Source organism: Musca autumnalis, unplaced genomic scaffold (assembly GCF_047663935.1).
Source record: "Musca autumnalis isolate F117 unplaced genomic scaffold, ASM4766393v1 scaffold_4, whole genome shotgun sequence".
Taxonomy (NCBI): Eukaryota; Metazoa; Arthropoda; class Insecta; order Diptera; family Muscidae; genus Musca; species Musca autumnalis.
In genome coordinates, this window is record NW_027411977.1 from 2,415,267 (window position 1) to 2,435,356 (window position 20,090).

At 34.1% G+C, this 20,090-nt stretch overlaps 1 protein-coding gene across 12 annotated transcripts in view; it reads left to right on the plus strand.

Annotated features, from left to right (window-relative positions):
* The window catches only part of fwd (phosphatidylinositol 4-kinase beta fwd), a 158,371-nt gene that overhangs the window by 45,143 nt on the left and 93,138 nt on the right, over nt 1-20,090 (plus strand). For 3 of the 12 annotated variants that reach the window (XM_073987331.1, XM_073987326.1, XM_073987330.1), the window contains 2 exons: nt 5,005-5,043; nt 18,842-18,890. The exons of the other annotated variants lie outside the window; for them this stretch is intronic. The gene's annotated coding sequence lies outside the window, so the exon portion shown is untranslated. The remainder of the gene's footprint in view (nt 1-5,004; nt 5,044-18,841; nt 18,891-20,090) is intronic. 12 annotated transcript variants of the gene reach the window in all.

Genomic DNA, 20,090 nt, shown 5'->3' on the forward strand with positions numbered 1-20,090 from the left:
AAAATGAAACCAAAAGCTAAATGAGAATGAGAAAGGAAGAGATATACATAAATGACAGAGTCGTTGACAGACAACCATTTGACATTGAAAGGTATTTTTGCTAAAACACAACGAAAAAGTTATATCTGTGAGGTTTTAAGCTTTGATTTCATTTTTAGAATTGTCAAAATGTCAGCTGTAGAGAATACGCTCGAGGAAAAATTTTAGTTGAACACGCACAGTGTGGCCAGCTTGGGTTTTGGAGTGATAAATCTGTATTTTCTTAACTGAAGTCAAGTCAAATGCTGAGAACATCGTTACGTTCGGCCCGGCCGAACTTGTTATACCCTCCACCACGAGTTGTATTAAAGTAAAACTGGACAATTAGTTTCCTTTCTTTATGAAGAATTCCAGAAATTTCAGTAAAACAGTGTGGCTAGCTTTCAAAATACGGAAATTGGGAGGTACCGTTCTATGGTCGCTATATGAAGGCGTGGTCCTGTACGGACACATTTTGGGGGAAGTTTTATACTATATAAATACCAAATATCAGCCATTTCGGTGGAATATTGAAGCCACAGCCTTTAAAACACCGATAATCGGAGATACAGTTCTATGGGGCCAATATGAAGGCGTAAACCTATACCTGCAAATTTCAGGTGGAAAGTTCTGCACTCCCAACGAAGACTAAGTACCAAATTGAGGCCAAAACCTTCAAAATACCAAAAATTGGGATGTACCGTTCTATACGGGCTATATGAAGGTGTGGTCTATACCGACAAATTTAGGGGGGAAAGCTGAATACCCCCATCGAAGGCTAAATACGAAATTTTAGCATTTCGATGGATTATTGTGGTCATAACCTTTAAAATACCGAAAATTGAGAGGTACCGTTCTATGGGGGCTATAAGAAGGCGTGGACCTATATCTACAAATTTCAGGTTGAAAGTTGTATACCCCAAATGAAGACTAAATACCAAATTTCAGTCACTTCGCAGGAATATTGAGACCACTTCTTTCAAAATACCGCAAATCGGGAGGTACCGTGGGACAATAACAATAAATAAATGTGGTCTGTAGAGTGATTTTGTGAATATTCACCTTTGGTCCCATAAAAATTAGCCTTTGGCCCCATACACATTTTAAAGATATCGCTCTACAGACCACATTTTTTGTCCAATTGATGAAAACAGTTTACCAGTTCTTTGTAGTGGCTAAAACAAGTAATCCTACAAAAAATTTTGAAAATCGGGTCAGTTTTTTAATGTTAGCTATATGAAGGGCCCATGGAAATTTTGAGGCCCCAGTGGCACGTGTTAACATATTGAGCTCAAACTTTGGCAATCTTAATTTTTAACAAAACTAAACATGTTAGGAGGGTGCCGCATATAAAAAATCCGACAAAATTCTGGAGAAAAGTTTTATACCCCCAACGAAGACTAAGTACCAAATTTCAGTCATTCCGGTGTGATAATGAAGCTATAACCTTCAAAATACCGAAAATCGGGTGGTACCGTTCAATGGGGGGATATATCAAAACGTGGAAGGATATAGCCCACTTGCAATACCAATCATCCTAGGAGTAATAGAAACGTCTATACGAAATTACAAAGCTGTATCTTGTTTTCTACAGACGGACGGACGGACAGACGGACATGGTTATATCGACTTAGAATTTTATCCTGATCAAGAATATATATCAGGAATATTGTCAATTATTTCATATTCCATTTCAGAAAAAAAGGATAAATTTTTTTCGCGCTACATCAACGATTTTTGATATGTAGGTTAAGAAAAAAATTCCCAGTAAGAATCTGGTCGCGAGCCAATTTTTGGTTGTTGCGGACAAAAGTTATGGCGCTTTTATTTCGCTTTTTAAGAAAGAAAATATTATAAAAACGCTAATTATTTTAATGAGCACAATTGTTACAAAAAAGTTCCCTCGAAGTGACTTCAGCGAGTAGATTGCATAATACCTGCAAAATGTTACACAGAATTCGCGGAATGTACATAAAATTGATAAAGTATTGAATATAAGTCAACTTTTTTCAAAATTAAGGCCCATTTAGTGGTCATAAAATTACATAAAAATTTGTTGTGGATTAAAACTTCACGGCGAATCAAATGAGACTACAATCATACAGATTGGTGGTATAATTTCGATGTTACAGCCAAAATAAGCACATATTTTGGTCAAAAAAAATCATTTTTTGTTTGAAAAAATATTTTTTCACATGTATTATGTAGTAGAAAATATTGTAAAACTTTGTAGGAATACTTCCTTCATTTTGCTTAAATCTCCCAATAAAATAGACGGATTTTGCTTTATTGACATTCATATTAAAGTTTTCTCATTAGGGAAGGTAATTGGGTTGATGAGGATATATCTCAAAGCTCCTGAAATGGAAATAGAGGTCAAATAACCCATTTTTATTTATATGCATTTTAAAATACGTGTAAATCGCGTAATTATCAAAATCATTTTGTCCGCATGTGATTTTCATGTACAGCAAGGCCATATCTATTAAGTTGTATATATTTTTCCAAATATAATTTGGACTCTAAGATGTAGCATCGGCTGCATCTTAGCATTAAAAATCCTATAAAATATAGCTAATTTGCGCAAAGTGCATACAATTTTTGTCCGCATCCGATTTCAGTGTTCACCATGAAAATCTACATCGATATATATCTATTTCAAGGCGATCAATAAAGAACCGTGGATGTAGCATCACACATAATTTTTTGGGATAAAATGAATGTAGCTTCCTTATCAGTGAAGTTTTCAAATCTCTGTTTCCGCTAAAACGAAGATGCTGCACTCGTTTTTTCATTGCAGTGGAAACGATCAGCAGAAAACGCGATAAAATGCGCGATATTTTCAAAACCAATTTTAGGTGATTTTTCTACTTTGGAATTTCTCGTAACTCGCGTTTTAGTAGATGGATTTTCACAAGGAATGATTTATTGGATCGGGAACGTAAAAAACTAAAATGTGCAATGGAGTACGAGATATTCTAGAGACAATTGCAAATATTAGACCCGAAAAATATGATTTTTAGAAAAATGTTCACACAAAATTTCTGCATTTGGATGCAGATTTCTATGAAGCTGTGCAGACTACATTCACAATATACGTATCAAATAACTCAGAATCGCAAGTACTACAATCCTATATATGATTTTTTAAAAAACCTGTTTGCGAAATGAAATTAGAAGAAGATTTCAAAAAACACTGTAAATCTGGCTTCAAAATGTCAGCATCATTTAATGGTAGAAGCAGTTCAAATTTTGAAAGGTAACACATTAGTAAGATGATCCTTATTTAGTTTGCTTCTACTTTTACTTTGACAGGAAAATCGAGAGAAGTGTGGTTTACTCACAAATCGAGAGAAAACAAAAAAAGACATGGTGGCTTCAACCCATTTTTACCCATTTTTTAACATAAATATAGCCACAGCTTCCACGCAAATTATATTTTAAGGCCAATATTTTTTGCGACGTCCAAAAACATTTCATTTTATCCAAAAATATTTAATTTGTATAATATACAATTACAAATCGCGTGTTCTAAAAGGGTAAACCTTGGCTTCAGCTATGTTAAATTTTTAAAAATATTGGTGATATACATTATAGGGTCTCCGATGAATATTTCGATGTGTTACAAACGGAATCACAAATGTAATTATACCCTCCATATAATGGTGGAGGGTATACAAATATATGTAGTAGGGTGGGGCGATTTGGAAGAAAAAAAAAATCTTAAGAGGCGATTTGCGTTTCTGATTCTTGGAATTGTACTGAGCTAAAAGTCCACTAAACCATATCTATACCGTGAAAATCGAGCTTCCCGATTTTGACTTGAACAACTGGATCTATTTTCGTCGACCAAAATACAATATTACTATATAAGGATTTGATATGTTCTTTATAGGTTTTCCAATTTTACAAAGTCAAGATTACAATGGTCTTTGGAAGAATGAAATTGATTAAAAATTATAAAAGTTAGAAGCAAATCATTGAAAGTGCTTCTGAAATATGATGAATCAATTATATGATGAATCTATTCTTTTGAGCAGTGGTGAGTATACATTTTTAATACTTTGGGCTCTAATCTATCGAATAATACCAAGTTAATTCATTAAGGTTACGCAGGAAACAAATTTTGGCCTTAGTCATCTCTCCATGTCAAAAGTTTTTGTAGCGAAGAATGCAGACAAAAAAAATAAATCTGCAAAATATTATTGGCAGAATTCAAATATAAAAGTTGTGGAAACAACATTTTGGTTGAAATGAAAAATGTATTTTGACAGCAATAGAACAAACACATCAGCTGAGTTTACTGTGCCACCTTATTGTTGCATCCTGGAAGAAACATTCTAATTTTTGTTTTCTTTTTTAGCATCTGACTTTCTATAACTTTAATTAAAAATGTTGAGTAAATTTTTGCTAAAAACTATGGGAAATTATCCCACGGTGTACCGGAAGATAAGAAATGCAGATATTCCCTTTGTCCATTACATGTATAGCATTTTAGTAAGTTACAAACATTTTTGTGTTGTTTTAATAATTATGATTTGTTTTAATCATTAGCAGTATTGAACATTTAAATAAACCCCTCTTTATTGAAATATTAACTAAGTTTCTTTTTGCGCTCTCTTGGTATTTTATCTTATCGGGATATTTTTTGTTAATTCCTTCAACAACTAAGCAATTAAACTTGAAATGAAAAATATACATATTTCAGAATTGATTTGATAAGAAAAATATTGGTACAAAAATAGAATTGTATTTTTTTAGAAGATTGTAAAAATATATTGCCTGGACTTCTCAGGGAGGTCAAAACTAATATACTTGCGGCGATAAGGGGAAGTAATTGTCCATAAATGTAGCCACTCTTAAGCAAGCCATTAAGCAATTATGGAAACATTTTCTGATATAAATCATATTCTAAATTTAAATAAAAAAAAAAAATTCTTTATACTTCAGTAGTTTATTATTTCTCTTTTCTTTTTTTATTTACAGGTAATTTATTCCAACTCTAATACATCCGTACTGTATACAGTAAGTAAATTTCCCAAATTATCTCTTTTATAATTCCTAATAACTTTCCAAACTAATTTTCTTTCCATGATAATTGTGCTTTCAATTGAAAACCAAGCCTTTGGCTACACCACAAAAAAATAGTAAAAATCTTGTTTCCTCAAGGATAATTAAAATGTTCGGTACAACCACAAAATTGTAGAGCTAATCAAAATGTGGTTCGTTATTAGTTTCCTTTTTCGTTCATCCCACAAAATACTAATTATAATCGAAATTTATTGCATGGCTTTATATAAGACAACATCATGAATAAACCCCCCACCCCACTTTCCAAAAACCACTGAAATTTCTCAAGAACTGTGTCTTAGACGGCATCATCATAACATTCAAAATCTACAGCTTCCAATGCAAAAAACCGCAACAGCAGACGATTGAATGCGTTATTGCCTAACAATTACGTTTTCTTTTTTCACATTTCTATAAAGGCGCTCGCTCATCAAAATGCCTTACTTGGCAAAAATGCATAAAGATGAAGGCAAGGCAAGACAAGAAAGGAAATGTAAAACTACTCTGTGAAAATATGACAACGGCGCTAGAGTGAAAACAAACCGAACTGATTGCGGGCTGGCTGGCATCTAACTCTCTTCGTTCGTTGGTTCAGGTTGTGCAAAACCACAAAAATGAAATGCATCTACTACGCGCTTTACTTGGCTAGTCGTCTTCTATGTGCGCAAAAACTAGAATCCTCGACTGAAATTAAAAGCCAACGAGTCACCAATCACTACTAATAGGCAAAATATGGAAATCTAAACTATTCAAGTACTGTTGTTTCTTTTCACATAATGCTTAAGAAACAACTACGTAAAATGTAAAGAGCTCTAAAGAAAATGAAAAAAAAAAAACAGAGCGAAAAAAGAGTCTGTCGGTTTTGCCGACAAATATGTACCCTCAATAAACCAATACTCGGAGCAGTGAGTCCAAAGGTCTCATCATCAGATCCTCCAACCGGTAACGCGAGGAAAGTAGTCTATTATCTGTCACCTTCATTATTTTATTTAATTTCTTCATATTCATAGATTAAATTCAATATCTATATATAAATATAATAAAAACTAAATGTAAAATTTATAAATTTTTTGGAGTAGTTCTCATCCTGTCATATACTTATCCAGAGAGTTTTATCTAAAAAATGTTATTGGAGTAGTTCTCAATCTGTCACATACACATTGAAAAATTTATGCATCGGAGTAGTTTATTACTTTTTTTTAAACAGACTGTATATATATTTTATATTTTAGTTTTTAAACTTCAAGTTATATGAATTGTAATTACCATATAGTAGTTCAAAATGCAATTGAACTTTAATCGGCCTATAGGCTTATATTGCATAAAATGAAATAAATAAATAAAAATAAATAAAATCCAACTTATAACACCAGAAACAGTTATTTTCGTTGATGACAAGATAATTGTTCCACTAACAGATCCAATAACGTTTACATGAAAATAATTGGGAATTCTTCATTTGTTGCAACAACAATACAATCGAAATCGTTATACGCAATCGTCCTTAAAAACGATATTTGTTTGTGTGTGATCATCAAGAGCGGGCAAAAATTTGGGACATTACGATTTTGTCGTTAAAACCGATATGTCGTTAAAATTATCTCGTTATAAGCGTTTTCGACTGCTTGATTAACTGTTTTGATTGAAAGTCATAGAAAGTGTCAAAATTTAATTCACAATAACAATGAATTTGACAGATTGGATGAAATCAGCTGGTTTTATCGCTTCGTCTTATGTATTGGACCATGGTTATACCATGGAAAGTAGCATTGGGTCGTAGACGAATAGAGGATTTATGACTGGAGTAGTATCTTCAATGAATCGCTAATATTATGGACCAGATTCCAGTAGGGCATTTGAAAAGGCAAAACTAAGAGCACAACACAGACAAATGCGCTCAAGTTTACTCAGTTTTTATAAAAGCAACACGCTCACATACATGTACGTTATTTAAATGTTAGAAAAATCTGCACTTTTTATCGTTTGTACAGTGGGCACAAAAATAATGGGGGTTATCATGAATGAAATTTCCCTGTGAGTTTCGTTTTTCCGCCGTTGCAACTTAAGGGAGAAAGTGAAAAAATTCACGGGGAATTGTCGTTCATGATAACCCTCAATGTGTTCACATGAACTTCTTTAAAGGAAGCAAACGATTCTTAGATCTACATTTGACTAAAGCCTTTTTTCAATACAACATGCTGATGATGAAATCATTTTTAGTCCAAATATGCCCAAATATGTTCCCTTAAATGAAGAAATTGTCATTATAATGTTTTTCTCACATGGCTTTAACCACTGTTCCATGCAGATACGTTTTCGAGATGCAAAAATATATTTCACGAACTCTCACAAATTATTATAAACATACAGCTGTAAATAATACACGTTCCGGACAACAAATACTTTCTTCTATAGACTTGTTTTATACGAGCAAAGTCACAAAAAGTCAGTTATCAAAAAGAGAAGACAGAAAAAAGTTGTTGTAAAATAAATACAAAAGTGTTGTTTTGATGCTATTGAAATCACAGGAGTGGAGGCGGAATGCGATGGGTGGATTGGGGTACTAGACTAGAATTTAATAAAACAAATGCAAAAAAAACGAAATGAAATGAAATGAACACCAAACAACCTGAAGGCAAATTTAAAATAGAAACTGATATGGAATCGCGTAGATGACGGTGAGTGCGGATGCCCCAGCAAGGTATGATGTAGATAGACCGCTCCCCGTCCTTGCTCGCTTTTCATTGCTGGTGTTTTTTTTTTCATTTGTAATTACTACCTTTTATTTGTGTTTTGGTAACGTCATGAAACGTTATGTAAATAACTATTTTACATTTTACACATCAAAAACAAAGAAATTCTGCGAATTCAAACAATTTTGCATTATTTGCTTTGCGCTGCAATGTGGAGAAATTTCGACTCGCCGATATACATTTTGTCAAGTAAATGTTAAATTATATACATAAATTCATAGTTACCACACAGAAAAAATGCCAACCCAAAATTTTTGATTAAAAGCTTTATCTCCATATTTTTGTTGATGGGGATAAAATATTACGAATATATTAGGAACATGTTTATCAAACATGAAAATGTCACTATTAAGCGATCGATAAACGATTTCAAACAAATAATTTATTGAAATTTGTTTATGGTTATTAATGAATTTCTGTTGTTAAAATGGTTTTCAACGTTTGTCGCCAAGAGCGAAAGAAAAAACTTTTTTACGGCATAGAGAGAGAGAGAGCGCTACAACAATGTGCTGTGTTTTTTCTTGAGATGTGAGTGTGATTTGCGATCAAATAATTTTATGGAATTTTGTTAATATGACAATTTTTTATCGCCGGAAAATCGATAAATTTTTGATTGAATTTTTTGAATTTCTTTATCAAATGGCTACAATTTATTTGTGCACTCGATAGCGTTGCCGTTGAGGGGGTCTCCGGAGACATTTCAAGGCGTTTGTTGTTCATCATAAGTCCATGGAGCGACTTATGTAAATGCAACAATTTAAGGGGCGACAAATATAAAGAAATTTTCAGAACTTCTGAAACTCCTGCATTGCATGCTCCTCCAAATTTAGCTGGACTTTTTTAATAGTTTATCATTTAGAGAGCTAAGAAGTTGTTATACGAGATTAAAATGTGCACACAGAAAAAAGGCCTCTCTAACATACATATGTCCCAAACATATTTTGCAGCAAATATATATTTGTTTGTAAGCAGTTCCAAACATAACAAACATATGTTTGGGTCCTGCAAACAAATAATATGTTTGGGTGCAAATACAAACTCAAAAGCCACAAAAAAAAAAACACATGCCCCAGTGGGCGCTTACTGAGAGCAACGGAGCGTAAATTTCAATATAAAACACATTGAAATGTATGCTCACTTGCTCTCAATAAGCGCTCACTGGATATCCCTAGCATATACAAACATTTATAAATAATGGTGGTTGTTTATTGAAACGCATGGAAATAAGCAACAACAGACACATAGGTACATCACAAATTCCAAAGAAATACATAACGGACTTTAATAATAAAAAAACGAAATGAAATAATTTGTAAAACGTTACACTTTTAAAAAGAAATAAATATATAGAAACATCGGTGAACGCTTCTCCTTAGTTGTAAAATAAAACACATTTTCCTCAACGTTGAAATCATCAGTGGAAAATCGGCATCTGGAATTGAATGTTTATAAATGTAATAAATAGGTACATCCATATTTCAAAGATACATATTACCAATATTTATTCCTTGCCCAATAAAATATTTCCATTCACCTTTTTGATTCAATTATAAAATGTCCAATTATAAAATGTATTGGGCATTTAATGTCCTAAAAAGCACCATTTCTTTAAGAAAACACAAAACACCGATTTATTCACCCACTGAAACTGAGAACTGAAGCAAATAACAACATAATTATTCTTTTTCTTTTCCTCTTCGCTTGCTACGTTGGTTAACAACAACAAAGCACGAAACACACGTGTTTGGCCAAAGCTTCTGCGTCTCCTGTTACACCATACACACAGCTCTTTGTTATAAAACAGCATTCCGCATTCGCGAGAGGCCTGTTGTTACTCTCTTTGACAAAAATCCTCTCTCCACCGATAAAAAATATGTTCTAACATAAAAAATATGTTGGTACCCAAACAAATAAAATTGAGATATATTACAAAATGTTGCAAACATATATTTGTTTGGACACAAACAAATTATGTTTGGATCCAAACAGATATTTGTTTGCAACCAGTCCCAAACAAATATTTGTTTGGATCGAAACATATTTTTAACATATATTTTTCGTCGTGTGGACATTTTTTCAGTTTTTAGGGACATAATTGCTGTTTTTTTTTCTTTTTTTTAATTCCAATCCTGTCTTGTATTCATGGGGGGTATCATGTCACCAAAATTAAATCAACTGGGAAATTGAAAAAAAGTGCCCCATGGGATGGGAAAATAGGTACATTGGTTAGGAAAAATAAAATCTGAAATAAATTCTTAAATAGCCAAAATACACACCAAAAAAAGGTATTTATCTGAAAAGTAGCCAAGAAATGGGTAAATACCGGGCAGAATCCCATCTGTACCCAAGAGGTGTGTTACTGGTTATTACGTGTCCGACACTGTATATCCTGTCAACTTCTCTATAAGCTGGCTGCTGGGGACGAAGAATTACTTCGTTTTTGGAAAAATGATTTTATAAAGAAACTTGTGTGAGAATACGTATTTATGTTGTACAAAAAAATCATTATATATTACCCACAAGTGCCAAATTGAATATTTAATGTTCAAATAACCTTCCTCAATGACTAAAAATATGATGGGATATGCAGTGTTGAATCATTGGGATGTGAACTTTGATCAGCGGCAATTGTTGATGATTTTTTTTTCTTTTTTTTTTTGCCAAATGGTGACGTTAACTCACTGCCACACACACTTATATCCCCCAGTTTTCTACACATTCAACAAATAAACAAACATAATGGTGACATTAAATGAAATTAAGTCCCGACAGGGAACGAGGGTGCTGTTAGTTGGATCCCCCCCTACCCTATATAAATGCGATCTGTTACATTAGATTGCCAGCAAAACGTGCATGCATTACTGAGCAGAACAGAAAAGAAAGAATAACAAAAAAAGCAAAAAACGAAATGTCCCAGACATTGTAATTTACTTCGTTGTCATTTGTTGTCTGCTTATTTTACGTTGAGAGTGGAAGAAGCGAGGGGACAATTGAAACTTAAATATAAATACAACCACACACAGCATCATCATGGTTATATTTTATTGTAGTTAGTCATTATGGACTGGGCGAAGCGGGATGTGGAGAAAGACTGACTGGAGAACTCATTAAGATAATGTATCTCTTCATCAATGGCAGTCAAGTTTGTTAAAAAGAATGGCAGTCGTCGGTAGTAGTTGCGAACACCAACAATGACATGGAACAGGAGAACATATTGCAATGCAATACCATGAAATGGCCAAAAGTCAGAGAAAATAACTGAGCAAAAAAGGGGGAGAACACGAAAGCCACAACAATATTTAAATTCAGGGCTAAATGCAGAAGTAAATTTTGCACAGATACACTACCCCCACATATGAATGGATGTCGATGCACACACACCACATGTCACACCAATATCTTCACATAAAATTTGCAATTTTATGAATGTGTTTTCAAAGATAAGAAAACTACACCCCCACTTTGTTTTGGTACGTTCGTCGTTCTACTCAGCAGATACAGATAGAACAAGAAGAACACCCACAGTCTCGATTGGTAACTAGCAGCTGCATGTAAAAATTAATTTCCTCTTTTGTACAAAGTACAACTTTTTTTTTGAGATAAATTAATATAAAGAATTTAAGACATAAATAACTCAAAATGATATCAGACATATTGGTTGGTGGCTTCTTCTTGCTCCAAAGACAGTTCTGTTTTCATGCTTATCATTTAATGTGAAATCAAAAGATAGCAAATGCAAAAATAGTTGCCGTGTGTCTTGTAAAACATATCGGAAAGAATGTGAATGATGGTGAAGACGACGGGGTAAGAAAGTACACAGCCTACGATATTCCGATATTTTAAAATTTTTTAAGTCACAAATTAAACAAAAAAAAAAAAAAAAAAAAAAAAACAATTAAGAAAGTATCAGTCAGTTGTACCGACAAAGGTATACCCTCACCTTCGGATCTAAAGTAAATAAGGCAACACAATACTTCTGACGTCTATAGGTCAATTTCACAGGAAGTATGGGTTTGCCCCAAAAAAATTGAACCATCTTAACTAGGACCGCATATCCGACATGCTGACAAAAATTTAAAAACGATCCCAGACGAGTCCTTAACTACACACTGTCCAAATTTTGTGTGGGAGGTACCCGAAAGAGGTTAGTTAATATTCCGACATAATTCGAGGCTGTAAAAGATAATACGATGTAAAACGTTTTAAGCAAATCGGTTTCTCCCTTAGAGGGTTATCTCAGGAAATATGGACTTGCCTCCGAAAAAACAGGGTCTCAGACGAGCTGCTAAACTGCAGTTTTCTCGAATTTTGTGTGGGTGGTAACCGAAGGGCGAAACCAATATATACCATATTCCAACCTGATACATGACTAAACGGAATAATACTATGTGCAAAGTTTGGACCAATCAAAGACTGCCTGCGAGCGTTATCTTGAGGATTTTCAATTTTAGTTGGTACCGTCAGTGTTTCTTGGAGCTGTTAAGCCATTGTCCCAGGAAGTATGGCCCATCTTCGAACTTAAACTAAGTTTGGACAAAATATTACGAATGCCAAATTTTGGACCCGATCGGTTGCTTCGTTCGAGAGTTATCGTGCGCACTCCAAACTGTTTGAAACACATTTCGTCCAAACATACATGGGGTCTAAAACCATTATTTCGATGAGGCACATTTTTGGTCGTATCAAAGTGTATATAACCTCTTTAGCCTAAAGGCTGAGGGTATAACGATAACAAAATACCTCAAGCTCAGTTATGTTTCATTTACAGCCTGTTTATGTATGTCGATAAGAAAATGAATTTTTGATTTGAAGCAACGGAATAATATTTCCAAAACTAAAGTTTGAGTGTGTTTCATTCGTTTCGAAATACAGTCGAAATCGCTTATAACGTCGGTTAAGGGAGCTAAAGAATTGGACGCTATAGCCGATATGTCGTTATAAGCGATATTTGTTTTGTATGGGCTATAAAGGGTAGCAGAGATTTGTGAGTTTTGTATTTCGTCGTTATAATCGATATGTCGTTATAAATGACGACGTTATAAGCGATTTCGACTGTACATAAACAGGCTGTTAATATTAAAAACATCGAACAAATCACAATATTGTTTTTGTAATTGTTTAAAATGAACTTCATTCATATTAGGACATGATTTTGACAAAGTCACTTAAGAGCATTTAACACTTATCAAGTCGTCTTCAGTCAACAGACATATTATCTTTTCATCAGGTCAAACTAGAGCTGGCAAACTATCTATAGTCCGACTATCGGATTGATTGCTGTCGTAAAACAAAGGTTACATCGGCTACCAAAACAAGTTATTTAGGTTACCTGTCGCGAATTATTTAAAACATCATTTTTTTAAGACCGATATAGACAAAGCTTTGCGACAGTTATCAAAACGATAGTCCGACTATAGGTAGTTTGTATAGGTGTAACAACTAGTGCGTGGATGCTCATAAGCTCCTATGTAGAATTGAAAAATAGACAGCGGAATTTTATGCAACCCCTATTTTTGGTCCGATTTATGTAAAATTTTGGGACTGGACATATTTTTGGCTTCTGATTACATTGCAATCGAAACATATGACATATGCAAAATTGTGCAACAAATATTTCAAAAATGTTTGTGTGTACAATTTTCCTGTTTAAAATTCTTTTCAGACAAGTCAATAAAATATAGAAATGTATAACCACAGCCACAACCTTCAAAATACGGAAAATCGGGAGGTATCCTTCTATGGGGGCTATATAAAGACGTGGACCTAAACCGACAAATGTTAGGTGGAATTTTTTTACCCCCAAGGAAGAATTATACCAAATTTCAGCCAGTTCGGAGGGATATTGAGGGCACAACCTTCAAAATACCAGAAATCTGGAGGTACCGTTCTATGGGGGCTATATGAAGACGTGGACCTATACCGACAAATTTCAGGTGGAAAGTTTTATACCCACAACGAAGACAAAATGCCAAATTTGAGTCATTTCGGTGGGATATTGAGGCCACAACCTTCAACATACCGAAAATCGGGTGGTACCATTCTGTGGGGTCTATATGAAGACGTGGACCTATACCGATAAATTTCAGATGGAAAGTTTTGTACCCCCAACGAAGACTTAATACTAAATTTCAGCCATTTCGGAGGGATATTGAGGGCACAACCTTCAAAATACCAGAAATCCGGAGGTACCGTTCTATGGGGGCTATATGAAGGCGTGGACCTATACCGACAAATTTCAGGTGGAAAGCTTTATACCCACTGCGAAGACAAATTGAGTGATTTCAGTTGTAAAGTTGCATACCCCTAACTAAGGCTTAATACCAAATTTCAGCCATTTCGGTGGGATAGTTAGACCATAAGTCCTTGAATATATTTTTGCATATGCTTATTTATGAGATATGTACAAATATGTCAAAATATGCACGATATGCAAAATATGCAAAAATTTCTGGGTCTAATTCGTTTTATTTTGTAATAAAACAAGTTTCTGTCTAATCAGATTTTCTCTACGACCATCTTAACCATATATGCATTTGCATAGGATTCCGCTGTCTATTGAAAAATAGTCTCTCTTATCAAAAACACATATGAACGAGAGTTATGAACCACTTTCCCACATTCCAATCGATAATAAGCGTCTTGTTTGACCAATTATGTTAATCCCCCTTGTTGACGTAATGTTGTGATAACAGCTTAAGGAAAGGTTATCCACGACGGAACTGAATGTTTTACAATATTTTATTACCATTAATGGTCACATGGCTTTACAGCGTTTTATATAAGTATGTATGTATGTGTGTATGGTGATTTTAGCGAAAAGCCTTATCTTTAAGTATCCAGTGTTCTCGTTCTCAAGTAAACAACAAAATATGTATTTTAATTATAAAAGTTTTAATAGCCTGTCTTAATAATTTGTAAAACATTATCCGCTTGTTGCTAAAATTTGTTTGTCATACTTCAGATATCGACAAAGTCCTTTGCTGCAAATTGATGACTTTTAATGGGTTTGCTTGTTTGACAAGCCATTCTGCTCCCATCCTTACGTTATTTATATGACTGCACAAAGTTTTACCAGATTTTAATTTTCTGGACCATTAACAATGAAATTGAAATTTTGAGAAATTATTCACAAAATTTGTGGCGCGCCACCCAACAAGACAGTCTAATGACCCGTCGTCGCACAGATAGATTTTTCATCTTATCCAATTGTTGTTTGAGGGTTTTAGCTTCTAACTTCTTAAGTTTTCTCTATCAATTGTGCTAATTCAACGCTTACACAAACATTGTCAAGGCCACTAATCTGACGTGTTTATGACAGTTAACGAACCACAAAATAACATTAGTAAGCCACTGAGATGGATGGAGTGGGAATTGGATGGACGCACTTTGGGATGTTGTCACTTATTTGTTATTGTCCTCTTTATACCCTTGAACATCTCTTATCTGAGTGAATGCTAGCCGTTCTATTCGATTCATAACCATAAATTATTGTCGTCCTTAATCCTTGAGATATCCCATTTTTTGGCAAGTCCCTTGTGAGTTGTGTAACTAAAAACAGTTGTTGTAGGCCATCATTGTTTCGTTTTGCTTCCTACTCCTCTTCTCTCTACTAAGCATGTATTTAAGATTGGTTGAGGGGGGAGGGAATGACCATTGGACAGTAGTGCCAACAAGCAGCGGCTACATACATTAAATTTTATATCAGATTTGTTGTTTCTTATGGCAACAGCAGGAGAGAAAAGCATTGGAGAAAAGAACAAGAATAACAACGGGCCATGAACAGATTAAATTACAAAGTTGACAACGGCATGTTTTTGTGCCGACTAAGGAGTTTAAGGTGGCCAGTGGAAAGAATTTTATACATATTGACGAAAATTGACAATTTCTATTTTGCTAAATTTAACAGTTGAGAAAGATGATATTTAACATTTAACTCAGAAATTAAAATAACACTATTCAAAGGACCATGATTATATGCTCTCTTTTACTATTGGTTGGATTTGAAAACACAAAAGTAAACCGATTTTAGGCATTAAAATATAAGTATGACATTAAAAGCTAATGTGGAAAGAAGGTCCTCCTTGAAATTTAATGATCATTTTTAACTTAAGGTGTTTTTTTTTTTACAAAATCGAAATATTTTTTATTGGCTCATTCTAAAGTACAGGTTGAATAGAATATGTTGCAAAAATTTCGAGTCGATTGTACAAAAATTATCTGAGATATGAGCGTTAGAAAGAGAAAACACATTGTGATTTATATGCAACATTGAAGTTTGAAACGCGGTTTTCTCAAAATTGCATTTTGGAATTCCATGCCCACTGTAGCTCGAAAACGGATGTACTTAAGCGAGAGACTTAAAAAAATTTTGACAAATTTATGACGAAAAAACTAGTGTTTCGTGCGGCCATTTGTTAGAACATTGTGCAATATTTTTCAGCAAAAAAAAAAAAAAAATACAAAAGTAGCTCAAGGTGTGATCTATCAGATGAAAAGAAAATCTTTTAAAAAACCAGTAAGGAAAGGATCAAAGTCGGGCGGGGCCGACTATATAATGTAAAATATAAATCGGAGCTATATCCAGATCTTAACCGATTTTGATATAATTTGGCACATTTATTTCCAGACCGAATTCAGTCACACATTCCAAATATCATTGAAATCGGACTTATATATCGTGTTTGGAGCTGAAAATACACGAAATCGGCCGAAAATATATATGGGTGCTATATCCAAATCTGAACCGATTTCGATATAATTTGGCACATTTATTTCTAGACTGAATTCGGTCACACATTCCAAATTTCATCGAAATCGGAAATATATAGCGTGTTTGGTACAGAAAATACGTGAAATCGGCCGAAAATATATATGGGAGCTATATCCAAATCGGAACCGATTTCGATAAAATTTGGCACACTTATTTCTAGACCGAATTCAGTCAAACATTCCTAATTTCATCAAAATCGGACGTATATAGCGTGTTTGGTGCAGCAAATACGTGAAATCGGGCGAACATATATATGGGAGCTATATCCAAATCTGAACCGATTTCGATATAATTTGGCTCAATTTAAGTGGCGAAATTTCGTGGCCACTGGGAACCACATATGTAAAATTTCAGCTAGTTCAAGCAAAAAATGTGGCTAAGATCCCTAAAATACCTTAAATCGGGAGGTATCGTTATATGGGGACTATACCGAACCGTGGACCTATCTTGGCAATTTTTAGAGGAGCAATTTCGCGGCCATTGAGAATCTCAAATGTAAAATTTCAGCTAGTTTGGGCAAAAAACGTAAAATACCTTAAATCGGGAGGTATCATTATATGGGGACTATACCGAACCGTCGACTTATCTTGACAATTTTTAGTGGAGCAATTTCGCGGCCATTGGGAACCTCAAATGTAAAATTTCAGCTGGTTTGGGCAACAAATGCCGCTAAGATCCTTAAAATACCTTAAATCGGGAGGTGCCGTTATATGGGGGCTATACCAAAACTTGGACCGATATAGCCCATCTTCGAACTTGATCTTCCGACGGCTAAAAAAAATGGTATTCCCCAATTTTCAACGAAATCGGTCAACAAATGCGACCTGTATGTTGCGAACGGACGGACGGACGGACATGCATAAATCGACTCAGAAAGTGATTCTATGTATATCCCTAGAAGGAACTATGGGTCTATCTCGCTTCCTTTTGTATGTTACATACAAATGCACTAACACATAATACCCCTTACCACATAGTGGTGTAGGGTATAATTAGGTAGACTTCTTGTAAACAATTCATGAAAAATGTATTTTTTCGTGCTCAATAAGTGGCCACTTATAAACGCTATAAATCTTTTCGTGAAATCCAAACTTTAACAAAAGAAGATAATTGGAGTAAGAAGGAAAAGAAATGAAATTATGTATTTTTTTTTTTTTTTCAAAATAGTCTGGCTTGATCTTATTGTTGTTGTTTTGATATTTAAAAAAACTAATTTATTAGTGGAGAAAAATTGCCATTGTTCGTCAAGAGGTAAGGAATGGAAGACTATAGTTTCGCTCCTCGCCACAGGATCACATCAGTTCCCTTGTTTCTTGTTTGTGGATATTCTCCATTGAAGTTATTTTTCAATGACTTCTTCAACAAAAAAAACTTTTTATACCCAAACATCAGTCCTGAATGATCTTAATTTAGCGACCAAGACTTACCGATAGATACAGTGTCGTTAACTTTCATTAAAGCTTCTAATTAAAAATGGCACATGTTATTTTTATATGGAATGAACTTCCTTCCGCTTTTTTAAAAAGTCTGGGTTAATCCCAGATATTTTCCCCAGATATTTTATGAAAACAGTATGACCGTTCCAGAACTGCAGCTATCTACTAATTTTTACTTTTGTTTTTTGGATATGATAAAGGAAAAAAAGTATCGTAGTAAAAATTTGTAGCTTCTTGCCGGTTCTGGAACAGACATAATGTTTATTTATTCATGGAAAAAATTGGCATTGTTTATCAAGGGTAAGGCAGGGAAGACTATTGTTTCGGATCTCGTCACAAATCCTCATCAGTTCACTTCGTTAGTAATAGAAAAGGGAACAACGTGTTGTGAGTAGTGCGTGCCTGCTCAAAAACCATGTTTCTGGTCAAGCGTGCCGAAACTTTTTGGGCCGTAGTGTAAAAAGAAAGTGAATAAATAACAAATGTTAAAATTATACGAATATTTTGTTTTCTTTTTATAATCTTCGTGTTAGTGCGTGAAAATGCATTAACATGTTGGTCCGTGTTCATAATTTTGTAGGCATGACCAAATCTCTAGTCAGTAAAGACAAAAAAGATGCAGAATATTACTCCTACGTTTTGATTTGAGTTCTACGAAAATTCAAATTTCTTCTGATCCAAAAATCTCTTGAAATGTTTATTTATCTATTTTCTTCTATTTAACAATAATCATAGTAATATTTCCAAAAATTGTCTTATTTTATATTAAAACTTAAATGTCTCTTTAATTGCAGGTTGGTACCAAAGTTACAATTGGGATTCTAAAATAAGTTCCCTTTTTTGGTAAGTCAGGAACATGGTCACCTTAAAATTCAATCACCAACCACAATGAGTTGTAAAAAATTGCTTACATATAAATATCATGAAATTATTTATCTTCATAAAGAAAAACGGCGTGGCAGGGATAATTTAAACTTATTTCTTTTCCGCTTGATAGACGTTGCAAAAAAAAAAACAGAAAGGGTTCTAAGTTTTACGCTTCACTAGGGTTTTTCTTTTCAAGTGAAAAGTTGGACTGGTTAGCGACACAAATCGTGATAATAAATTAACATGACTCTTTTTGCAAACCAGAGAAGCTTTTTGTTCTCATTGTGACCCTCTTCAAATATAATGCGGGAAGGGGAAATCTATCTACAAGTTACAATTAAATTTAAACCCTACAATTGAAAGAACTAAATTATCTTAAAGAAGTTTCCAATACTGTTTCATGGTCTTACTGCTGATATTCCATTTAACATTCAATTGTTGTTTTCCATTTATTCAATTTAATTTTCCTAAACCATACCGACAATCTTCTGCTTTAGTAATGGCAATAGTACTGCACTCCTGAGACTATCTACACAGAAAGTTATGACCACTGTACATTTTATGAAAATCTTCTAGTTGGCTTATCTCAAACATACCACCAGCAATTAAAAGTTTGAAAAAGCATTTTTATTTTTCTTTTATTCAACAGCACCCCCTTCCTCTTTCCATTATGCCTCAGCATACTCATGGTGGCAATTAAAATTTAATTTGGCTTGTTCAACAAATATCACTTGATCTTTTCATGCTTTAACCCGCTGCAACTGCATTTTCGTTTGTTTGGTTGGGCATAACTTTTCTTCTCCACGGTAACAGAGGTCAAGACCTTTGATACCAATTAAAGCAATGAAAAGCTATGTTTAGATTATCTGCACTTTGGCCAACAACAACAAACGGCAGAACTCTTCATTGCCATCTTCAGCATCTCATGACCATTTTCTATAGCTGCCTGCCAGCCTGACTGCCTCCACTCATCAACAGCTGCTAACAACTTCTTAAGTGGGAGTCACAGACATGTAAGATGAAATCATTGAATGCCAAACAAAAATAGACTCTCCATTGTCAAAAGTAAATTTTCCCATTAGGAAAAAGAAAAAAAAAACACAAAAGCTCCAAAAACATCTAAAACAGACAATCATAAGTAGAGAACTTTTTTTTGGTGAAGAATCTCTAGTTCCC